Raw genomic sequence first — 24073 nt, 5'->3', positions numbered from 1 at the left:
ATCGATCTCTGAAGTACAATTTGTCGGGTTTCTACGGAGCAAATTGACTAAGGAACCAAATGTACAGCATTTGTACATTGTACAGCGAGGGTAAGCTCAAACTTAAGCTGCGCTCTCTCCCGTGAGAAGTGCGAGTCTCTTCCACGTGTTTGAACCTCGCGGGGCTGCATCCACATTTAGGCGCCCAAAAGTCAACATTAGCATTTCATAGGCGTATCAATTTTCATGAAGTCAATCTTGTACGAGATTTCCCAAAACTCCCCCGGAGCCCTGAGCACTATCAGGCATTTACGGACTCCAGGGGCGGGTTGCCATTTCGGAGCCTTTATGCATCACAAATTTAAAGTCATTATCCTCCATAATTAAAGTAAATATATCGAAGGCTGCTTACACTGCAGTGACACCATTAGCCAACTCCAGGGGGACCGAGGCTTCCAGCTCAGGTGCTTTCAAGTGCACACTTTCGCACACACACAAATATAAATATAGCATCTCGTTCATTGCCTCCTCGGGGCTCCCTTTAATAATTTAACCCCAAACTGTGAGCCTTCAGTGCACGCTGTACGTGGACGTGGTCTTCTTAAGACATGTAATTGCCACTACTTTTAATCACTCTGGTCTTCACATTTAATTATAGTGTTCAATCTGATGTCTGTGAAATCCTTTTTTCGGAGCAAATTTAGAGCAGAAGGTTGTTATAATATTCCTGTAAATCTCTCAGAGGAACCGAACACTGACTTTATCATTATTTCTGGTATTTTCTTTTCATCTCCTACGAGGGAGTGCAGCGATATTCTTCTCTAGTCTATCAGATGAAATGGCATCCTCTTATTTTACTTGCACAGTGGCTTGTGTTGGGGAAAGACACTTATTGGAGGCGCTCTTGGCCGAACAGACCAGAAACACTTGGACTACAGCTACCTGGGCATTTTAGCAACAAGAAAAAGGTGACTAGAGAGATATTTGAAGACTTGGACCAATCAGAGGTGACCAGAGGGGCATTTAGTACTGATCGAAATGAAGGACCGGACCAACCAAGAGGGGTATTTTAGCAACACAAGGGGCAATTAGGGTGCCCGGGCTCTGGGGCTAACCGAAGGAACAACTGGACCACGCAACCGCAGGAGGAAGACGTGACTAGAAGAGCATTTATGCTGACCAAAGGGGTATTCGGGCCCCAAAAAATAGAGACATTAAAGGCACTTGGAGCCACGCGAGGGGCATTTAAGCAAGAAATAAGAGTCTAAAGTGGTATTTGGGCTGAAAATAGAGGCATAAGGGCACTTTGAGGAACCAGAAGGGCAATAAATAATAAACTAGAAGGGTATTCAGGCTGATAATATGGACATAAGGGCACTTGGAGCGACCCGGGTGCATTTAAACAAGAAATAAAAGACTTGGACCAATCAGAAGGATGGTATGGCCGGCCAGAGGTGAAACTGGGTCAACCAGTAAGAATTTTGGCAACGAAAAGGGGCATATGGGCCTTATGTAGTGGCCTATTTCAGGCCACACCGGAGCCTCAATATGTCTGGTCTCCAGAAATATTTCAGGATATGGCACAGAGGGCAGACTGTGCCCCCTTGCGTGCGCCTCTGTTTCCCACTTTGAAACTGTGAGTGACTACAGAGCCCCGTCAGGATGGACATTTTTTTGCAGTGCAGTCTCAGCCACCGGAGCCACCGGAGCGCAGCGGTGCAGCAGGACTCCCGGCTGCCTGCTCGGGCAGGCAAACACTCTCATCTCCCCCCCACCACCACCACCACCCGGCTCAGCCTGGTTTATTCTCCTACCTGCAGCCTTGTAAATGCATGCATATACAGATGCTTTCTTTCCCTCCTCTTGACGGTGAGAGGGCGTATCCGCTTGCAGAAGGAGGCAGAGCAAAGTAGAGCGCGAGTGGGAGCAGTGGGAGGGCTTGTCGGTGTTTGGGTTTTCTTTTTCCTTTTTTTCTTCCGCTGGATGGAAACATATGAAGAAAAACAGTGAAGAGCCACGCCGCCCACTAAACAAGCCGGAGCGCGCACAAACAATTTTCGCAACCGCCGCCGTTTGCTGCTGCTCGCTGCCCCGTTTAAAGGCGCGGAGGAGCGGCGGAGCGCAGACAGCCGCTGACGGACCGGACAGACACGGGAACTAACGAAAAGGTGACAGTGTTTCTCCCCTCTTGTCTTAAAATGATGATTTACTGCACGGAGTCTGGTTTGAAGGGCGTTGAGGGAAATAAGTTTATTTCCGACGGGGCGGATTGGCTTTGTTTTCTTTGTGGAAGGTGGCAGCAGCATCTCCTGCTCTGCTTTGTGTCTGCACACTTTTGTGTGTGCATTGTGTTCAGTGATTTCCCGCGACACGACGTGCAGGATTGTGACCTTAATGTTGGATTACATTTTTAGCAGTCTGTGCTTTTGACAAACGCTGCTTTTTAAAAACGTGTTTTAAAGAACTTGTTTTTATGCATTTACTTCCTTTTTTTTGTTTCACCATCTCACCTCCTTTGTGTTGTCGCCGTACCTTCATTAAAACTGCACTATTGTTATTCTCATTACTACACTGCTGGGGTCTGATAGCTTTACCTGACTTCTGCAATTCTCATTAACGTGAATTTGTTGAGGTTTGGTACGACTTTTTGGCCACTTATCAAACATCCTCCTGCAATCTCCTGCAATAAATAAATGTATTATTTTTTTGTGCGAGTAAAATTGACTTCCAGCCACCTCTGGAGCTGAAGTGCAAGGTGACAATGAAACAGAAGTGGCTCGTGTTCTTTTTAAATGAGTTGGCGTTGATAAGCGCTCCAGCTGTGCCACCAGTGCTCTCTGCCTGATGCAGCACTTGTTGTGCATTTTCAGCAAGAAGACGGGATTTGTATTTAATGCAAACTGTACGCTGTTCACCAGTAATCCAGATTTAAAGTTTGCTCTCATTCAGTGGCTGCTGCATTCCTCATTAGGTCCTCCTCTTCTTCTTCCTCGTACCTCGTAATCCCCCCCTGGTTGCCGGATTCCATCCAACATTTAGGATGCGTTCGCTCTCACTTAATTCCCGGCTGGTGTAATTGCCTGCAGGATTAATGGGTTTGTGTCCGTTTGAGTTCCTTGTTTTGCGGGCAGTAAAGCTTCACTGTTTCCTCCTTGTCTGTAAAATCAGCATCGTCATTTCTTTGTGTCTCAAGATGACGGTGAAGGTCTGCCAGCGCTCTTAACATGTCAGAATCTGTCCCCTGGAGATGAAGACTTTTTTGGGGCGGGTTGTTTGGACAAAGCAAGGAATGTGAGGATTGTGATCTTGGACAGGTGAACCAGCCAGAAGGCCATCGGGGGCAAAATTAAGCTGCTGGTCCCCAATTATCCCCCAGTTTCTCTTACTTTCTTTGCACTGTCTGCAGTCACAGGTTTGCTGCCTGGTAATTTGAAGTAGCATCGGGGTCTCCAGTCACTTGTTGGTTTAGTTTATGCAGGTGCAATGTGTAAATTTGGACATCCTGTTTTCTCAGCCCCTACATTTGTTTTCAGGCGTTCCCCAGGGCTCGATCCTTGATCTTCCATATTTATATGTTATTTCTCGTGGTTAAATGCCTCTATTTTCATGTTCGTGCTGATGATACAATTTCTTATACCACTGGTCCCTTTTCTCATGCAGTGTTAAAATCGCTTTAGGATACTTCTTCTCAAAATGCAGCCAGGACTAAAGTTGTGTGGTTTGGTGGGAAGGACACTGGGTCCTTTTCCATCCTGGACTTTACGATGAGTGGAACCTTCCTAGAGGCACTTTATGGTTTATATATCAGCATAACAAGAAATATGACAAGATAGCACATTGTCCTAATCTGATAATGTCACCATATTGCAGTCAAAGGTTAAAACAAGTCGGTTTGCTGCCAAGAGTGTGATCGTTCATGTGACCCTATTTCCCTTGATTGATGACCTCTTTTGAAGCTTAACATAATTCATCAACGAGTTATTCAATTTGTCTCAAATGCTCAATCAAATGGCCCTCTCTGCAAACTTGGCGTAATATTCACTGGTTAATGTTTATTTACAAAACTCCTCTTGGATGCTCTGCCCCCTCTGTTGATGTCTGTTATTGCAGTCTGCATCAGTAAACAAGCTCAATATGTTGTCCTCCTTAAATCCAGCACAAGGTCTGACCTGTTATTCCAGTCTGCTGCTGCTACTGATTGGAGTCTGTTACAAAAGAAACACACCCACTAAAACTGGATCATTTTTTATCTCTATCTCTGAATATTTTTAGTGCTGCTTGCAAATGTTTTACTTCTGTTTGATTAATGAGTCATTGGCCTCTATCTTCTGTTAATCTTCTTTTCCTTTAGTTTTCTTCTACCTCCCATTTCTCTGCATTACTACGAGTCGCCCGGCAGTCTCGAGTAAATACGAGTTTGCTCTTAATGGCCTGTTGGGTAAAATAAAAGTAAAGCAGAAGAAGTTTGAACTTGAGCAGCTGGTGCATCCATCTCCTGGGCACTCTGACCTGTTATTAGTCTCTGCGATGGTCATTTTCCACCTCTTAATGTCTTTTAATAGTGTTTGTCTAACGCAATAAATGAAGAGTTATCAGCACTGGTGAGTCATTAGGAGACGATGTAGTCGCAAATGCAAACAGCTCTGCACGTTACAGGAGCAACAGGATGTCCAACGGAGTGCCAGAGACTCAGATTTAAACTCGCATTACTAACGGATGATGAAATCTCTTCCTAAATGACTGTTTATATTCTTTTGATCGAATCGGACGGTTAAAATTCCTGGTTAAAAGCCATTTCTCTAAACAGTCACATGAATTCGTTAAGTTGCTTGTTTCTTGGACAGAGTTGTGATAGCCTGTCAACCTGCCAGATTAGAGGTTTTTTTGACAATTAGAGGCAGTCAAAACAAATCTGATTGTGCTCCACTTTAAGTGGAACGTGATTATTATACAGCTTTTCTAGATTAAGAAGACGTCAGACCTCCAAAATCCAAATGGGAGCATTCTCACCTGAACAAAACAAAAACAATACATGCTCTACCGAACCCTCTCCCACACTTGGCCTCGCAGTAATTTAAAAGCTGCTGAGGCATTTCACAGAGACATTGCAGTCTTTGTTTCAAGCAAAATGAGAACAAAGGTCTGAAGCTGCCAAAAAAAAAAAAAAAAAAGAAAGATTGTTATCTCAAGGGCTTCGCTTGGTTTAATTTGCTCAAGTTGTTGGAACAAGATAAGGAACTTTTTGGAGCACTTTTATTGTTATGTGGGGAATTTACAGTCAAAATATTATGAATGTCTGTATAGAAATCTCACTTTTGAGTGTTAATTCTGAAGCCATTTGGTCATTTTGAAGATGCCCACTGACTTTACATATATCAGGAAAGGTGGCAGCACCCTCATAACCCTCAGCACAGATCAGAAGAGACATGCTATATGGTCGAAAGTATGTAGACGGGGTTTACTGATGGCCTAGAGCGGTTTTATATTAGTTTGGGCTAATTAAGGAAAGTCTTAATGCTATAACATCCAGCGTAATGCTGTTTTGGTCAGTAGAGATCTCCCAGCTTTGTGGCAACATTAACAATATTTCATGTTTGACCATGTTTGGTTGAGAAGAACTTCAGGGCCCTGAATTCAGTCCCATCCAACACCTTTGGGATGAGCTGGAGCCCAGTTTTTAAAATCTGATGGAAACACTGAAACCAGGAAAGTAGATGCTGTTATTGCAGCACATTGATGTCAATTCTTTTGGATGGAGATGTTCAGCTGTCACACATGGACACAACGTTGTAGTGTCCACATACTTTAGGTCATCAAGTGTAAGATGATAGTGTATTAAGAGAGGTAGATAATCGATGGAAGGGTGGAAAATGGAAAATAAATGCTTTATTGTACCAGTCTTCTCGTCCCAGTTGGACAGTTATAAAATCTACCTGCTAATTTTAAATTATATTATGACTTTTCTTTTTGCACGAAAACCCAGCAGGGAACACTGAAACACCCGACTGAGGCATAATCAAAGAGATTTTAAGTCCAACACGCATTTTTTGAGGAATAGTGTCACATCTCTGTCCAATTTCCATGCAGTCCTCGGAAGAACTCCAGATTATGCAGATATACAGAATTCAGCACCAGTGTGACTAAATCTCTGGGGAAATATGTCTCCTCATATCACCTGCACTTACCAATATTTACTCGGGTTTATCTAACAGCTGCCTGCGTTGTGTGAGCAGTGAGAGGGAATGAAGGTAAACACTGTCTTTGACTTTGCAGAGGCTCGGAGCCTCAGATACATCCCCAGCTTTGAAATTGTCCTTTTGAGCTTGTCCCGGGATCTTAGGTCAGACGTCTTTCTTTTCCACTTTATCCTACTTTGGCTGGACGAGAGGTATTTGAAATCTGATTTTGGGAAGTTGGCATGAGAAAAGGTTGCAGATTCATTCTGTGTCAAATAAAATCAAGCAGCTTGTTTTTTTAGTTTCTGGTAGGTCAACGTTTTGTCACCGTGATGTCCTTGTTTGTCCATTTTTCCTCATTTTTCCTGCAGGTACGACTCGGTGATGTAGCTAAATGATTTTTGGGTTTGGGAAATATGTTTTAATTTTTTTTTGGCACAAATTCACAAATTAATATTGCTAGTTTGGCAGGTATTTATTCCTAGACCCAAAGTATCATCAAATCCATGTGATGAAAAAGAATAATAAGACAATTTAAGAACCTAAAATATTTTGAATGTTTGGCACTTTGTTTGAGAAACGTCCTCAAATTTCACTTTCTCTCAATCGCTGAAGGTCCGATGTTATTTATAATGCTTTTTATATGTGTGGTTATGATTATGTATTTTTTCCCCTATTGGTTACAGTAAGCAAATCAAACTTCTCGACCAAATTTCACGCCAATCTATATAATAATTGTTGACATATTTCAGTCTGGACCAAAGTGGTGGATGACCATCTTATACAGTTATGGTTTGCAGATAGATGCTCCAATTAGAGCATTAATTCATTTTAATAACCAGTTTAAATACAAATGTGAAGAATCTGGTGAGGATAGACCCATGAAAGCAGAATGTGTACATTATTTAGTCCCTTTCATGGCTTCACCTCTAATAACCTGATAGATTTAGATGAGTTAAAAGGCTCATAAATGGTTTCCAAACTGCACATTTCAGCTCACTGTGCCAGTTGAATAAGAGAAGAAGGTCATTAACTAGATCAGTGGTTTCATGTTGGTATCAAGTTGAGCACGTCGAGCCGATGTTGACGCAGGATTTAGAAACCCACCAGATAGTTTCGCCCTCCACTCGTTTCGGTAACCTTTCAGGGGATCTTCAGTCCGTCTCTTCGTGCCCTCCATACATCACTTCCCACTTTATTCTCTTTTTCATTTCCCAAAAATGCACCTCCGTTCGCCTCCTTCATTAATTTCTGCTCTCCCGGGATGTCGGCAGGTCCGCTTCCACCTTTCCCTCGGCTTCATTTGCATCTCGGCTCCACACGGCTGCTCAAGTGTTTTCTGGGAGTCAGGTGGCTAATTGGTTCCCATCTGTTGGGAGAGAACGGCCTTTTGGGTAATTTGTGTCGGGAGCTTTACCATATTGATTTAGTTTTTTTCTCCTCCGTCCCAGAGTTCAGCTTCGTATCTTTTTGTTTTCTTTTAAAAATGTTGCAGCATTTCAGAATTTTTGAAATGTTTTCTTCGATGGCTTCGACTTCTGCTTTCTGTGTTTTTAGTTTTTATTCTGTTCGTTCGTCAGCGGTGAAGGAGTCTTCACAGGGAAGACGGAAACGAAATGTTGTAATCTGTTCTCCTGAATGAATAATTTTGCAGCTGCTTTAATGCTCATCACCGTCTTCCACGACACGTTTTCACTGCTGTTTCGATCCTGCGGGGAACAAGACGGTTAACGTGCTCTTTCCACTGTGTTAATAATTTCACAACCCGTATCTGCAGCACGGAGGTTTCTCTCTGTGTGCAGATAAGGTCGAGAAGGGAGGAAGTGGTTGGGTCGCGCAAACCAAAACAGGAAGTGACAGGAAAACACTGAGATGCTTGTTCAGACAGACACGAAAACCATGAAAAGGACAGTTTGTTTTTTCGTCGGTTCTACCTGCAGTTAAGCAAATAGATAATTTCCCACAGCAGCCCGTGAGACTGCTGGCTTTCATCCAGACGGCAATTCACTGCAGCGTTTTAACATTCAGCACCAACAGAACAGCCTGTGTTCGGCCTCGGGGGGGCTGCGATGAACCAAATCCAGCTTGTTGATCATATCTAGTGTTTTGCATGTTTTATTTTTAATGCACAGTTCTTCAGTAGACGTGTGAGCTCATTTGCTGCCGCTCGACTCTCTGGCTAATGCTAACGGCTACGCTGCTGTTCCACCGCAGGGATGTTTTCGTGCACATTTACAACTCCACTTCCACAATGTGCACAATAAACAAAGTGTATATAGATAAACTCTAACGTACGATGTTTTTGCCCAAGACTTTATCCGTATCCCCGTAAATCTGTTATATCTATATCATCTCTCAAAAATATTACCCAAAAGTTTCAACCAAGTGATAGTCAGATGAGGTAATTAAGCCCATGAGCAGCATTCAGAGCACAAAGTACATTTTACAACAGATTTGAACATGAATATCTGCTAAAAAAAAAAAAAAGAAAAACACTTCAGACTTCATCCTCCACATTAATCTCATTTTATGAAACACTATTATATCACTGTATGTTTCACCTCAAGCTGTCCATCACTCTGCATCTGTGTATTTTTATTCATCGTGCTCATCACTCGGAGAGAGCTGCTGGTGATGAATCAATTTCAAGCCCTTTCATTTTTTTTAGATTTGTTTTTTGAGAGCTTCCCAACAACTGATGGAGGAGCGCCGGCGTTGACCTTCTGAAACCAGAGAAGGTCTCCGTATCTGCCAGGTATGAAGAAAACAAACAAAAAAAGAAAAAGCAAACAGCCGAAGGAGAGTGTGAACGGGCAGATGGAGAAGTATTGCTTTGGTAAATTAAATTTAGCTATAAAAGGAAAAGAGAAGAGGAAGAGATGAGGTTTAAAGTGGCAACAGGAGGGAGGAAGATGACAGAAGTAAGTCGCCCTGTTGGATCTCCTCAAATTGAGACGAGAATTGCACACATCAGCATATTTAATGCAGTTATCGCCTTCAGTTGGGAGATATCGGGGGTGTGATTGTGTGCAGCAGGCCCGTGAGCTGATACTGCCGTGTTTCTCGCTGCTGCCGCCCGACACTCCATTTGTTCAGCCGCTCTAATCTAAAATGACTTGCGTGCGTACGACTCCTCCATCTATCCTTAATGACGCTGTTTAATGCTCTTTTTTTGGGGGGGGCGGGGGGGGGCAGGAGGGGGGGGGGGTTGTGGGGAACCGTTCGGCCCGGGATTCCTGAAAAGGATCCAATTTGAATCCATCAGCGTCTCCGCCGGTGTTAGATGCCGTTACTTTCCACGGATTGTGAAACGGTGACGGACGGTGAGTCACGTGTTGTCGGGAAAAAAAAAAAAAAAAAAAAGCACCTTTTACCTTCACGATCCATGAAATGGATGAAGAGGAGGACCTGGTTTCACTGTGTACACGACGCTGTGCAGAACATCGGGTTCTGCAGTTCACATGTTTAATACATGTGTGTTTGTTTGTTTGTTTGTGTGCGTTTGTTTGGGTGTAAGAAAGATGAATGTTACATGCGGGACGTGTTATTGGCACCGTGACCGATGTTAATGAGGTGATAATCAATGTATAATTCAGTTTTTCGAGGCCTCTTCGCCGTGATAATTGTCGTTATTAGCTCGAAGAGGGAGCTCTAATTGGACAACGACGTGGTGCACGATTCCTCAAACGATCCGGATATGATTGACGAGCGGGAGCGTTAACGGTCGATTTACGTTGGCACGACGACGCTGCGATCGACGCGTGCGAGGCGGGAACGCGGAGGCTGATGGATGTCGAGGCGTCTCAGATGGATGAGCTCGTGACACGTGGTCGTGTTGCTGTGAAGGTCCGCTGCACCCCCCCCCCCCCCTCCCTCCCTGCCACGGTGAGTGATGTACCTGCAGCCCCCCCTCCCCCCTCCTCCCCAGGAGTCATTCACACGGCAACACAGGTGATGCCAACTCTCCACCTCTTGAGTTTACCCACCGACGGCCGTCAGCGTTCAGATTAAAGCTCGACGAATCCTAAAGCGTCCGAACGCTTCGGTCGCGTGCTCGGCAGCAGCTCAGACACCTGACCCACTTTTTCTTTTATTTCAACATCTGGGGCCATCTGCCTCGACGCCTCGACGCCTCACGCACACGCCTTCATTATTCATCACGGCGACGGGACGCGATCTGCGGCAGACGCTCTTCATGAAAGCATCATGAGCAGGAAAAACAAAAAGGAAGCGGCATACGGAGACTTAACGACTTCAGAGGCTCTGAAAGATTCATCTCACCGATATTAATATTATTATTTATTTTGTTTTATTTTGGCCGGGCAGGTACGCAGACATCTCTCTTCCCTCTCCGCTTCAGGCGTCTAATTTTACTTTCAGATTGAATTTTAAAAGCTATTCCAGCTTGTAAAAAAGTGGCTCACGGTGGTGGCAGTCAGACCGGCCGCGTTTTATTTATTTATTTATTTTGTTCTGTATTTTATTCTGCGTCAGGTTCTGGCAGGCTGGGACCCGGGAGGAGAGTTGTTAATGTGGTCGTTATCCCGGGAGGGGAAGGTCTATGTTAAAATATTGTGTGTTTTTTTTTTGTTCAGGGTGACCTCCCCTTTTGAACCTGGCGGAGCTTGTTTTGAAGGACGTTCTGTTGGAAAAGGGCTGCATGCTGTGTTGTGTCTGTAGGGTAGAGGAGTCACAACACGCCTGCTGGGACTCGGATTGTTTTCTTTTTTTCCTTTCGTCTGTTACACAAGGACACGAGCACAAAAAAAAACAAGGATGGGACTCGATGGCGACGAGCTGCAATGAGGAAAGAAGAGAAGATGAGTGCTCAAAGGGGAAGTTGAGAAGAAGGGCAGATTAAAGTTGGCAACATCATGAAGTCTGTCAGTCCACCTCTTCGGTCGCGAGTTAAGTAACTTTTAGATGCATTGAAATGTGGCGTTCGTGGTTCCCTGAGGACGAACCCTGATGACGTAATCCAGGGGTCCTCCATTTTGTTATAGTTCGCATCAAAGATGCTTCATCAGCTGCCTTGGTGGAGCTCAGCTATGTGAGTAAATGTTACAGAGAGCTCCATTAGAAGCTCGGGGACGCTTTCATTTGGTCGAAGTAGCAATCGGAGGAAAAAAAAAAAAAGGTTGGAGACTCCTGACTGAAGGAAACCTGAAGGGTTGCAGATGAACGTTGGCCTTTGTGAGTTTTTAACGGCACTGACTTTAAAAAACAACAACAACAACAACAACAAAACAGCCAGATTTCTGGTCTTGCGACATCTCTGATTGTGAAGTTTTTATCCCTCCATAATCTGACTTTTGTGGCAGGTTATATCTCACTTATCCTCCTTCATCTTTTTCATCCACCACCTCACATTTTACACCCTAATAAAGACGTAGTGTCTTTGGATATTTACTTCCGCTCAGCGCTGCCAGTGAAGCCCGTCCTCGTGGCCAGATTTATACGCTTGGCAGCCGTTCCACTCCGTTCATTGTTGGACATAAAACAAGTGATGGGTGGCGGCGATGGAGGTGGAAAGGCTGTCGAGACGAATCATTTTTGTATTTTTTTGTATTGTTTTATATCCAGAAAGGATACAGTACTGAGGCGGGTTTAGTTGAAAATCGAAGCCACGTGTGTGATTTGCCTTTGATGCAGATAGACTAAGTCTGTCACGTACGTCTCCGGAGAAAGCTGTTTTCTATGCGATCCAAACCTAAAGACGACAAAAAGGGAATATCTCTTGGGAATTTCACAGATGCTCCTCTGAAGATAAAGCAGTACAAAATAAAATCGTCCTTACACGGTCCTGGCCAGCAGGGAATCGTCAGCAGCAGCAGCAGCAGCAGCATCCCATTCACTGTACTTCATCCAGCAGAAATCCTCCGCCGGCCCTCTAATGTGTCTTTACTGCTGTGGGGAAACGCTTCACTGACTTCACCCCATTTATTTATTTATTTTTTTGCTCTACCTGTTTTTAAGTCTGAATCGGCACACAAACAGAATGAGGAACCGAGCCGGGCCGCTCTCGGTGGCTGCGGACCTCCGTGGCGGCCGGCGAGGCTTCGCCCGGCACCTTGCCGGCGGGAAGGTTGACGGTCGCATGTGGCGCTGCACGAACCGCCTCCCCTTTCCACGCACACACTTTCACCACACACACAAAGACACAAGGTGAAATTAGTGTCGCTGTGGAATCGCAGTCAGGTTTTCATTTTTCTTTTTCTCATTTCTTTTGTGAACATTTACATCTGCGGATATGTCGACGTTTTCCAGGGTTTTATAAAAAAAAACAAAAAAAAACAGGATTGTTGGCTCACTCGTCTTCATGTGACCTGAATTATGAAACCCCAGTCATGTGACAACAGGTGGTCAAATGAAAGCATGAGCTTGATGAAGACCATGAGTCAAAAGCACTGGAATGCTTTTCTTTTTTTAATCCGTTTCTCTTTTTTTTGATATCTTGGAAATGACTGAACAATAATAATAATAATAATAATAACAATAATAATAATAATAATATGAACGTCAACTTGTCATATTTTTCAGTTTCTTTCAAATCCAATTTAATTCATTTAAACCGCTGGGAAAATCAAATTAAAAACAAATCATTAATTATGTGTGTATGTTGGTGTTATTCTAACAATGACCTGATATTTATTTGAGGTTAGTGACTAATAAACAGCTTCATTAAAGGCTCGTTAATGAATTTTCCAGAATTTCTCTGAAGGTCACGTCGGTGATTAGCGGCCGAGTGTTGCTGTGGTTTCCAAAAACGTGATGATGGGATCACCGTGGTATTAACAAGCAGCATCACAAGGTCCAGGTGACGATAGTCGACCAGATAAAATGATGGAAGACTTTATGAATACCAGAAGATTTGAGCTTGAATCGTTTGCAGAAAGAAAAACGCCTTATCTGATGAATTTACTTTGTCGGGACTTCTTTGTGCAGTTTTTACTCCATTTAACCTTCGTTGTTTGTTGTATGAAAGAAGATGTCAGGTTTTTTTCTTTTCATAACTTCCCATGTCATCATGTTTGGTGAGCTGTAATAAATCCCCTTTTTTTTTTTTATTTTTTATAACAAACAAATTGAACACTGTTTGAAGCGCACTTCAAATCGAGAATCAAAACCCCGAGCGGCTCTTCAGCAGCTTTTAAGAGACAAAAAAAACCAAACCTTCTACGAAGCATTTCATTTTTTAAAAGCCCCCCGTCGTTGCTCGGTGTGCCGAATCGTGAAAGCCGGCGTGTCGGACGCATCAGGTGTTCCTCCTCTTCTTCTGCTCCAGAACCTCGTTCGTCTTCGCCTTAATGGGGACGGACGATTGTTTTCCTCCTTGTGAGCATGTTTCCACACAATTTGAAATAATTGGATTGTAAATTGATCCTACTTTAGAGCCCAAACCCTGGAAACCGGAGCTTTGGCCGCGTACAACGGTTTAATCTGAATACTAAATGTTATTAAAAGCCTCGCCTGCTTCGCTCTGTGTAGGACAGTGTGTACCTGGTAATGAGAAAAAAGCCCCGAGGGCCTATTGCATTCATTGTGCACCAGCGTGGTCTAATTCAGTAATTAATTGCCTTAGTGCCTGGATGGCGCTGTAACGGTTTTGAAGATAAACAACACGACTTTCCTTCATGTCGTCTTCCTGTCCGGAGCGGGGAAGCGGGAGGACGTGGAGTCGGACCGCAATGTTTTCATAATGAGCAGATACGACCTTCGGCTGCGTTCCTTCATTAATTGTGGAATAATTTGTTGCTTGAAGAAAACTGTGTTGAGTAATCAATCATTTGCAATAATTTTGTCCTGCAAAAAACGTAAACATATCAAGTTGTCACTTGAGAACATTGTCGGCCACTTTTCTTTTTTTTCTTGTGGATGTTTTTCACGTATATTTTTTCTTCATCCTATTTTATTTTTGAAAACTGCGTCGGCCCACTGATTGGTGCATTTTAGAGCTATTTGTGTATCTCTGCACGAGATAAAGTGATTTCCTGTGATCGTTGTGTTGTAGGAGCTCGTCTGTCTTGTATTAAGTTCAGGAGGAGAAGCTCCAATCTTCTGAGAAGTTTTTGATCGTACACAACCGACAAATCACGACTTCTTTTCTTTTTTTTGACACTTTTGGGATTCACAGATTTGGAACTTCCTCCACTGAAGACGTATTTTCATTATTAGTCTGATGATCATTTAATTTTAAATCTTTCTTTTTTTTTTTTTTATAAAAGCTGGAGATATCTCATTGTTCTCCGCCGGTGGAAGAATTATTATTATTATTTTTTTTAACGCCATCCATCTGAAAACCTCCTCAGCCATCTCTATCCTCCTCATCTCTGCTTACACGGCCGAGACAGACGCTCCTCACAATGTAGATGACGGGGGAAAAAAAAAGAGAAGGAGACGAGGCGGCGGGGGATGAACGAGGAGGAAGAGTCGGAGGGAGCGATGGAAGGAGAAGTGAAAAGGCCAATGGAGGGAGGATAAGCCACGTCTCCGCTGTCCTGACATTTCTCTCCGTCTCCCCTGGGAACGAGTACCCCGATATAAACGCTCCAAACTGATGATGGAGGAGGAGGAGGAGGAGGAGGAAGAGGAAGAGGAGGGCTTGTTTGATGTGCATTAGTTATTACGGAGTCGGCGTATAATGTGGTTTCAGGTTGATGTAATTAAAGAGTTCGGGCCTCAGCAGTTTTCTCCGGACTAATTTGTTTAGGAGGCGCTGATTCCCCCCGCCGGCCGCCGACGGCACCGCGGTGACTCTGCTGCAGCTGTTGCTGGTGGTCATGGCAACAGGAGGGCCCACAGGTGTCCGTGTTGACATCTCTGTCGAGCTAGCTGCTCCCTCGGGCGGACGCATTCATATTCAGCGCTTCGCACCGGGCGACGGCAGGAAAAAGACGCTCACCTGCCGAATATCTCGGAAGGAGACGTCCGGAGAGATCGAAGCTCCGCTTACATCCGGCGTTAACGCGTCATCGGTGTCCGGATCAGGATCCATTCATGGTAAATTACCGCTCGGTGATGGAGGACGGTGCTTAAGCCTGGAGGTGATTACTTTATCTCAGCGTAAAGACTAAAAGCCCCTCGGTGTTAAAACCACGACTTCGTCTTTTCTTTTTTGAACCTTTCTGCTTATTTCCAGATGAAGTAAACAAGACCGAATATGATGATTAACGAACTCCGAGCTGCCTCGGTGAAGACTAGTTGGGTAGAGCGAGACAGGAGCCGTATTTCCTACGTCTCTAGCCGTCTTTTAATGCAGCGCTGATGGCCAAAACTACACGAGGACATTTTTTTTTATATCCAAAAGGGTCAAAGGTCAACATCACGTGTGGTCAGACACAGAATCGGCGACACGAATCTTTGCGCGTCCTCCCTGAAACTGTGAAAATGTTCATGAAACATCCACCTTTTAGAAATACCGTTGCCTTTTTGCAGCTGCATCCGTATTTGAAGCATCGTCTGTTGTCATGGCAACAACTTTGCGTTCTGAACTTCCTCGCGTTTTCTCAAGTTGCAGCGTGGTTGACGTCTCCGGGCCACCGTAGAAGAAGAAAAGGTGACGAACACAAAGTCCAGCACGTCGCATTCAGACTCCGTCTCAGTTTTGAGATTCAGACCCGATGATCCCAGATGTAAATACACAAAGCTGCATGTTGATTTATTTACTGATGTATCAAACGGACTAATTTCCGTTTTTAAACCTGTTGTTTTCTATTTCAGCCCGAATCCTAAAATGAGGCCGTATTCAGGAGTGTTTTCATTCATTCATTAACTACGACAGGGTGGATTCCCTCCAAATGAAAGTCTGGCTCGAGCTCCAAACACATCCGTCTTTGCCGGAGAGGGACGAGTCTGAATCAGAGCGTGTGTGTGTGTGTGTGTGTGTGTGTGTGTGTGTGTGTGTGTGTGTGTGTGTGTGTGTGTGTGTGTGTGTGTGTGTGTGTGTGTGTGTGTGTGGTTTTCCTCTCCTCTTTGGTTTAAAGCCTTGCGGTTTGGCCGGGACAGCTGATACGAGCGTGCTGCTCGTTCTTGATGTCACCTTGCAGGATTTTGTGCGTATTGATGTTTCTTAAAAGTTTACCTCTCGCAGGAGTCCTGAGCTGCCGGCGGGGGAAGTTCAAAAAATGCAGCGCTTTGAACAAAATTAATAAAAATGACCTCAGTTTCTGCTTCAAAACCTCATTAAAACTTCGCAATTTCCTGATTCTTACCAGGCAGTTTGGTTATTCGGAGAAAAAAAAGCAGCATATTTCAAAGGTGCTGCAGTTACTTCTCTCATAATTTAACCATTTTGCAGCATTAAGTCCGTCGGCTCGGCTCGGCTCGGCTTTGGGGAACGGCTTTCTCTGCGAGGGGTTTGATAAAAAGGAAACCTTTATCTGCATCCAGAGGCCTTCCCCTCAGCGGGTTGACGACTGATCCTGCAGCGCTGCTTCCTCCCAGAAACCCCGACGATAATCTGTCCGCTCCACAGGTGGCCTGAACGCTCAAACAAAAACACCTCCTCGCTTTTCCTCTGGAAAATAAATATTTTTAAGCTTTGTTGCCACGAAAAAAATAAATCCCAGGTGGGAACGAGTGGATAACCGTGGAGTGAAATCTGTAAGTGGTATTGATGAGTTTTCCTGATTTCTGGCACCGAGCTGCCTCGAGTGTGTTGCTGTGTTGGAAATCCCAAAGACAGGATTTTACGAGATTGCATCGAAGGATGTCCACAACTTCGGCCTCAAAGTGAGTGGCAGCGTCTCCTGTGGGTGTGTTCGCTTAAAGCCGGAGCGAGAAGGCTTTTCATGTGTCAGTTATGTCGATTAGATCGAACTAAATCCCGAACCGGAGGTTCCAGCTGTCACCGACGGAGGTGGATTTACTGGTTTTAGAGAGTTTACGCTTCATCCAGAGAAACCTGCAACACAAATATTAAATGTCATCCTTTTCTTGTCTTCAAGCACCGACATGTCGTATCTGTCTGAAACGTTTCCAGTTGTTTGGCCTGATCTTCATCAGGCCAAATGAAGACGTCGTAGGAATTAGAGATGTACGAATTTCCTATTTTTTTTTTTTTTTTTTTTCCCAAACTTCTGCTGACTCGGCTTTATTCAGTAATGGAGGTTTGGTGTCGGCCTCCCGGCACGCTGACCGCTCATTTCAAACCGCATTGTAGACCGAATAAAAAGAACAATGTTTTGAATTAGAAGTTTTAAGATGCCGGAACCGGAAAATGCACAAAGAGTTTTCAGTTATTCAAATTGGGTATTTAAAATCCGACACTTCCATGGACATAAATACATTATTTAATTTTTGTTTATAGATTTTAAGTTATAAGTGTCTTCTGTGATCTTTACAGAATATAGAAGTTATTTCAATAGTTATTGCTCTTTTGCTGATATTCTGTGTAAAATATATCTGCCTACATATATATTTCTATATATAATATGTGATGCATCTCTTAGATTTGACTAATTTCTCCTTCTACTCTAATTTGAGTCTCAGTCTGATTTTCTTTTATGTCTGGTTTTCCTCCTGAAAATGAGAAACTGATGATATTCATGAGCCTCTGCGCTGCACTGTGTTTAACACCATGTTAATGCTGCCGTGATGATCATCCTTCAGGAATATACGCTCCATATTCATGACTCCAGGGATCCTCGTTCCTCTTTCAGAAGTTGGTGTGGCGACACCTCTGTCTTCTCTTCAAGCTCTCGTCTCCCTCCTTTTGTGTCGTATCTCAGTCGAGCCGCTCGTCTTCGTCGTCGTCTTCGTGTCGGCTCGTCTTTCGGCCCGTTGATTGAAACGCCGTCCGGACCGACTCCGCTCGGCTGATTTATGACCTCCGTAGCGGCGACGCTCCCGCCGCGAAACCCTCTCTCCCATCTGCTTCCATCTTTTATCCCGCTCGGCGTATCTGCTGCATTTCATTCGACATTGACCCTGTAAAACAGTTTTTTTCTGTTGCTGGAGGCTGCTCAGCTCTCTCTCTCTCTCTCTTTGCTGACTTTGCGTTGTTGCTCTGCATCGACTGCGTCTTTTGTGCGCTCGTCTGTTCCCCCGCAGCCGTTTCCATGGGATGTTGCTGCCATCGATTGACTCGACGGGCCTCGTCAGAGCTTGTTATCCTGTCGATGTTCCCCACCAACTGGTCCAGTCATTAACATTTAGGTTGTGTGTTTGAAAAAAGGCCCGAGCAGGTGTTGGTGGAGCTCATTTCGCTCGCCCACACCTGTGCTGCTGTCGGGGAAACGCAGCGCGGCGTTGAAGTGTGATGGAAAGATGCAGCGAAGCCGTAAACACCGTCAAGTCTGTGTTGTCTCCCGGGCAGCTGTTGGAGATTACGGACCCGCCGCTAACGGGCTGTAATTAATGGTTAATGAATCTTTTACTGAGGATTTATAGCTCAGTTATTAACGTTTGGGTTGCCAGGTTGTGGAAAATCCCCCTTCATCCAACTTTCTAGTGGATTTCTTGACTTCTAATCATTTAACAACTTCTACTGAGACTTTAACTGGCTGTAAAACTTAAACTAGTAAAACATGTAGAATGTGAAACACAGAAATAGTGAAACGTTGGTTTTGTAATATAGAATTTGCTCCTTTTGAATGACATATTTAATAGTTATAGATGTTGGGAAACCATTAATAAAGTACTGAAGGTTTCACACTTTCTAATAGAGGTTTTTAAAGGATTTTAGTTTTCTTGATTTGTAACAAACTCTTGGCAAAAGTTATAAATGCTAATAAATCAGGAATAAAGGGCCTTCAGCTTTAAATGTTAATAAGAAGTTAATGTGCGATGAGCTGATTAAAAAAAGCTGCAAACACAGATAACGTTTAGCAATCTGGCAACCCAAACGTTCTTCTTATTAATGGCATTGAACTGACCTCCGCAGCATTAGTAAATGGTGTATTTACACATTAAATAAATCCATTAAAAACAGCCAATAAAGCCTTATCAGTATTTAAAGCAAGATAGCAAGTATAAATATAAATAACCCGACAACTGCCCTCTATTCTAGACTGTGACCGGGGGCGTTCTTTCGATCATTTTTAAACATCCACAGTGGATAAATATCGATGTGATGTCGCCCGCAGGCGTCTCTGAGAAGACTTTTCGAAGCTCGGGCACAAACTCGGTGAGGAAGTGGCCTCCTCGAGTCTCAATATCCTCCCGATGGAGCGGTCCATGTGAAAACTAAACCCGTCACTTTACCGTGTGAATATTCTGTTGACCTTTTGTGTTGTCGACCTCCAGGAGGTCCAACGACCTCTAAAAGCCCACCAGCTCTTCTCCACCTGCTTCACAGCTCATCTGGCAGCGACGACGTCTTCTGCCTCCGTACTCTCTGGCAACTTTACGCTTTTCTCGGCCAAAAATGTAAATGTTAAAAGCTGATTGAAATTTGAAAAACTTTGTCAAGTTTGACCGCCGACCCACGAAAAAAAAAAAAATCGAATCCCTGCAGAGAATATCCAGGAGGGATTAGAGGATGGCGATGATGTCTGCTTAGTCGGTAATGAGCGGTAATGAATTACTGCCACAGAGTGTGTGTGTGTGGGGGGGGGGGGGGAAGTCTCTGCATAATACCTGCACATCTCCCAAACAACTCTGCAGGCTGAAGGACGGCGTGTCCTGTTTTCTTTTTTCCCTCCTTGCCGCTCAGATGTTTCTTTAATGATCGCTACGTGTTGTTGACCTCGGAGGATCTCGCTGTCAGCTGCAGGTCTGAGGGCTCTTTTGTTCAAACCGATTGTTTCCTCGGGCTTTTCCATCAGGAAGCCGAGTCGGGAGTATCGTGAGGGCCGAAAACCAATTTCATTAGAGGTGCCGTGAAAGGAGTGAGCGCAGGTAGCCTCTCGCATGTTCGGCCTCGGGAGACGCCGCTGAAGGTCAGCCGTGTCAGCTGTGTGTGTTCAGAGTCTGTGGGTTGTATGTTTGACATTTGTCTGTTGTTGAAGCTCTGCTGCAGGGACTCTTCTAATGTGTGTGTGTGTGTGTGTGTGTGTGTGTGTGTGTGAGATGATGCTCCATTGGAGAGAAGTGAGATCACAGGTTGATGGCGTCTGTATGATGTCCGGCAGGTCGAAGGGCGTCACTCGACTCGTGGAGACGTGGAGACGGTTGGACGAGTCTCCCGGCTTCTTCTCTTATTTGGTTCTTTTGCCTTTTTATTTTATTTTATTTTATTTTTTTTCTCCACCCTCCACCTCCCACTGCTCTGTTCACTCACCACACTGCAGAGGATCTAAACCTGCTGGGGGGGATGTGGGAGATGGAGGGGGGGGGGAAGGGGTGCAAAAAAAGATCACACCAACCAGAAACCAAACACTCCTCTGGAGCTGAAATACCTCGTTAAGTTAATTGGCAAAGATTTTGGTAATTGATGAATCATTGAAATCATTTTGGAAGAAAAAATTCACCAATTCCCAAAATAAAAACAACTATTAAATGTTATAAGTTATGAGTGGCATCGTCATTATTTTCTGACATTTTAAAGTCATTTGTTAAAATAAACAACTGTCAGACATATTAATAATCAGTTGGTTGTCCCCTCGCAGTTCTTCTTTTTATGGAATAACACGACGTCGCCTGAGGTTTTAATTTGTGTTAATTACAAAAAAAAAACAACCAAGACCCCGAAGCTGAAACGATAAAACATTTAGTTTATTAATGGATTGAGTCATTTCACTGAATATTATTTGGCAACAGTTTTGCTAATTGACTAATCAATGAAGCCGATTTCCTATTCAGAAATGTCCAAAAGTCAACGGTTCAGTTTTTTTTAAACGTGAAAACTTCATATTTTCACCTTGTTTTTTGATAGTAAATCCAATATTGATCCTGGAACGAAGGCCATGTTTGATATTTCTTGGTATTTTTGACAGTGAACAGTCAATCTTGTGTTCCAGTAAACAACTGGATGTCAGACGTGTTGATAATGAAAAGAATTCATTCGTACTTCTGTGATGGAATAATATGAACCCGCGTGAGGGTTTCTGTATTATAATTATTAGAAAAACAACCAACCAATACTACAATTATTAGCTGGCAACAGTTTTTCAAACTGATTAAAAGTCTAAGTAAATTTGTTTTAGGCAAAATTACCAAAAATGCCTCTCAAGTAGCATCTATTTTCAGTGATTCATATGATTTCTGCATTATTAAATGAATGTTTATAATCATACGCAACCAGCACCCAAAGATTAAATACAATTATATGAAAAGCAGCAAACTCTCAGATGTGAGACTCTGAAACCAGCCGACGTTTCCCATTTGTCCTCGATAAATAATGATCGATCCGTTATCAGAAGAGTCTTTTCATATCTGCTGGTTAATTGTTGTGTTTGAGCTCTGGGTTACTTTTTAAGTGCGTATAAACAACTCATTAGAACAACTTCAGATACTTGGAGCTGCCTGAGAGGCCGACATATTCGTGCTTCTCTGTCGGGGAGTTATTATTATTATTATTATTATTTCATCTTCTGTCAGCTCAGGCTGCCGCAACATTTGTGCAAATTAATTGACACTGAAAATAACAGTTAGTCGCAGCTCCTCAAATGTGAGGATTTGCTAACTTTCTCCGTTTTGTATCATTATAAATGTAATCTGGATTATTGACCATTTTTGCTCCCAATAAAGACCACCAGCGTGCCAACCGGCGAATCGGGCAAAAAACAAACAAAATCAAAGTCTATTTACTTGGCAACGTCTTGACGTTTTACTGGAGGATGATTGGAGGAGAAACTATAGAAAAGCTGTCCTTTAAACTGGGAATTAAGCACCGAGAATTCTCTGTAAAAGCTGATTCACAGTCCCCATACGTCACATCGTATTTTAGAACCCGCCTCGTGTTTGTACTCGTTGAGGCTTTGAGGCTTTGAGGCTTTGAGGCCGTGTTTGTTGACGTGTGCAGAAACCAGGAGCATATGGTGAGAATAATCATCGCACCCGCAGCTCCTCGTCTTCGGTCTGCTGCAAAACTTGACTGTTATATCTGCACTTGTTGTCAGACTGTTGATTCACTGGGATAAAGAAACACATCTCAGTCTCTTTGTTATCTCACCTGAACGTATTGTTACACCACGAGAGCCATTTTTATTCTTTTCATACATGTTAAAGTTTCTTCAACACACCTGCTTTCAACCAAGTGTTCCTGAGCCCAAGCATTAATTTCCACTGATTTCTCTTCTCCACTGTGAGCGGCTCTGTTGTCATGCTTTCAGAACCTTGTTGCCATGGCGCCACAGTTCGGGTGGGATGTTTTCCCCCTCAGACGCCTCAGAAGGTCCCGGTGGAACTCGGTGTTGACAGTCTGATCTTGGGGGACGGAACCAGCCAATGGAGAACATCACGGCCATTTCTCAAACGCTGAACTGTATTAGCAGGTGTCCCGGCATTCAGAGGATACCGAGGGTTTTATTTATAAACTAGCCAGTTCCTCCTTCAGGAAAATGGGCTCCTTAATTGTTGCACAATGTGCTTTATGTTGGTTTTAATGTGTATTTTGCAGCACAACCAGCTCCTCTTTGTCCTTCCAGGGACGCCACAGCTGTTACTGAACGATTTCCGCCATCCGTCCTGCCGTTACCTTGGTTTTCCTTGTTTTAAAGATTTCAATTTGCACTTTAAATAGAAGGATTAAACGTAGCTAATTGGTTTTATACCCAAATGATTTAGGATTATCATAAAGAAGTATGTCAACTTGCTTGAAAGCTGGATTGGATTGGATGGAAGAAGAAAGCTTTTCGGAAAGGAACAGAGAAACTCTGAAAAATATCTTCAAACATACAGAAACAAGGAAAGAAGGCTTTTGCCCTTAAATGTGTGCAGCCCACTTACTGCTAAGAAGCACTATTAAGTGATAATTATGATGCAGTCATTGATTCTTTATTGATAATTAGTTGCAGAAAAAAAACAATCCATTCGTAGGTACAGTGAGATTTTTCCTCTTGAACAAAGCAGCATTGATGCAGAAAACTCAATAATCTGAATTCAGAAGCAGGTCGATGATCATTAAAGGGAAACATGACGACAGAGATGCAAAACGACTGCAGACAGACCCACAATAACAACAAAGAGAACCAAAACAACAACAGAGGACCAAAACAACTGCTAAAAGGCAACAAAATCACTCCAGAAAGAACATAGTTTGATGCTGAAAGGCTTCAAAGAGACACAAAATGACCACGAAAAGATTTTTGTTAAAAAAAAAATCAATAAAAAAAATCATAGCAGGAAACAAAACTAAATCCAGTGCTGTCAAAAAAAAAAAAGTCTAATACTCGGATTAGACGGATTAATATTGTTTTACTGTTTATCTCTTCATACCAAAACTGTAAAAGAATCTCCAGCTGCTTCGGACGTTGCCTCCATCCCCAAAATTCACACAAAAAAAAAGAGGAAAGGGAGAAAAATCACACGACATGTTTCTGCGAGGAGTTTGGCGGGAAAACAACCTGTCGTTGTTGTTGTTGTTGTTGATGCCAAACGGAAAAAAGCCTTGAGCAAGTGTCAAAGCGGCGTCACGTTTCTTTTTCATCCTGCGGTAGAAAGTATTCCAACTTCCTCCACGTGTAACTTCATTAAATGTTGGCGTACGGAAGGAAAAAAGTCTGATGGACAAGAATTATTGTTTATTTTGAATCTGCAGTTGTTGGTTTGGTGTCTGATTGAAAAGTAAGCGGACCTAATTGTTAACTTCCTGCGTCCTTCTCGCGACCGGAGGCCGACATCTCTCGTATTTCTGAGCCCTCTCGGTTATTTATTTTTTTTTTAAATTGTAGACTTTCTGTTTGGCCTCCTGTTGCCACGGCAACGTCACGCCCTCCATCGCTTGTGCTACTCGAACCTCCTTGAAGTCCTTTCGTGTTAGTCACGTTTAAAAATAAACATTGTTTTTAATTATTTTAACACATTTTATTAGCAGA

The 24073-nt window shown here is 43.4% G+C and overlaps 1 protein-coding gene across 1 annotated transcript in view; it reads left to right on the top strand.

Moving 5' to 3' along the window:
• Positions 1 to 1752: 1752 nt before the first annotated feature.
• Positions 1753 to 24073, top strand: part of rnf152 (ring finger protein 152) — a 36769-nt gene continuing 14448 nt past the window's right edge. The window contains exon 1 of the mRNA XM_069159351.1: positions 1753 to 2147. The gene's annotated coding sequence lies outside the window, so the exon portion shown is untranslated. The remainder of the gene's footprint in view (positions 2148 to 24073) is intronic.

This window comes from Embiotoca jacksoni, unplaced genomic scaffold (genome assembly GCF_022577435.1).
Source record: "Embiotoca jacksoni isolate LCO1_2020_lvr unplaced genomic scaffold, fEmbJac1.0.p SCAF_25, whole genome shotgun sequence".
In the NCBI taxonomy this organism is placed as follows: domain Eukaryota; kingdom Metazoa; phylum Chordata; class Actinopteri; family Embiotocidae; genus Embiotoca; species Embiotoca jacksoni.
The sequence above is the reverse complement of the archived record's forward strand: the minus strand, read 5'-3'. Positions and strand labels throughout refer to the sequence as shown.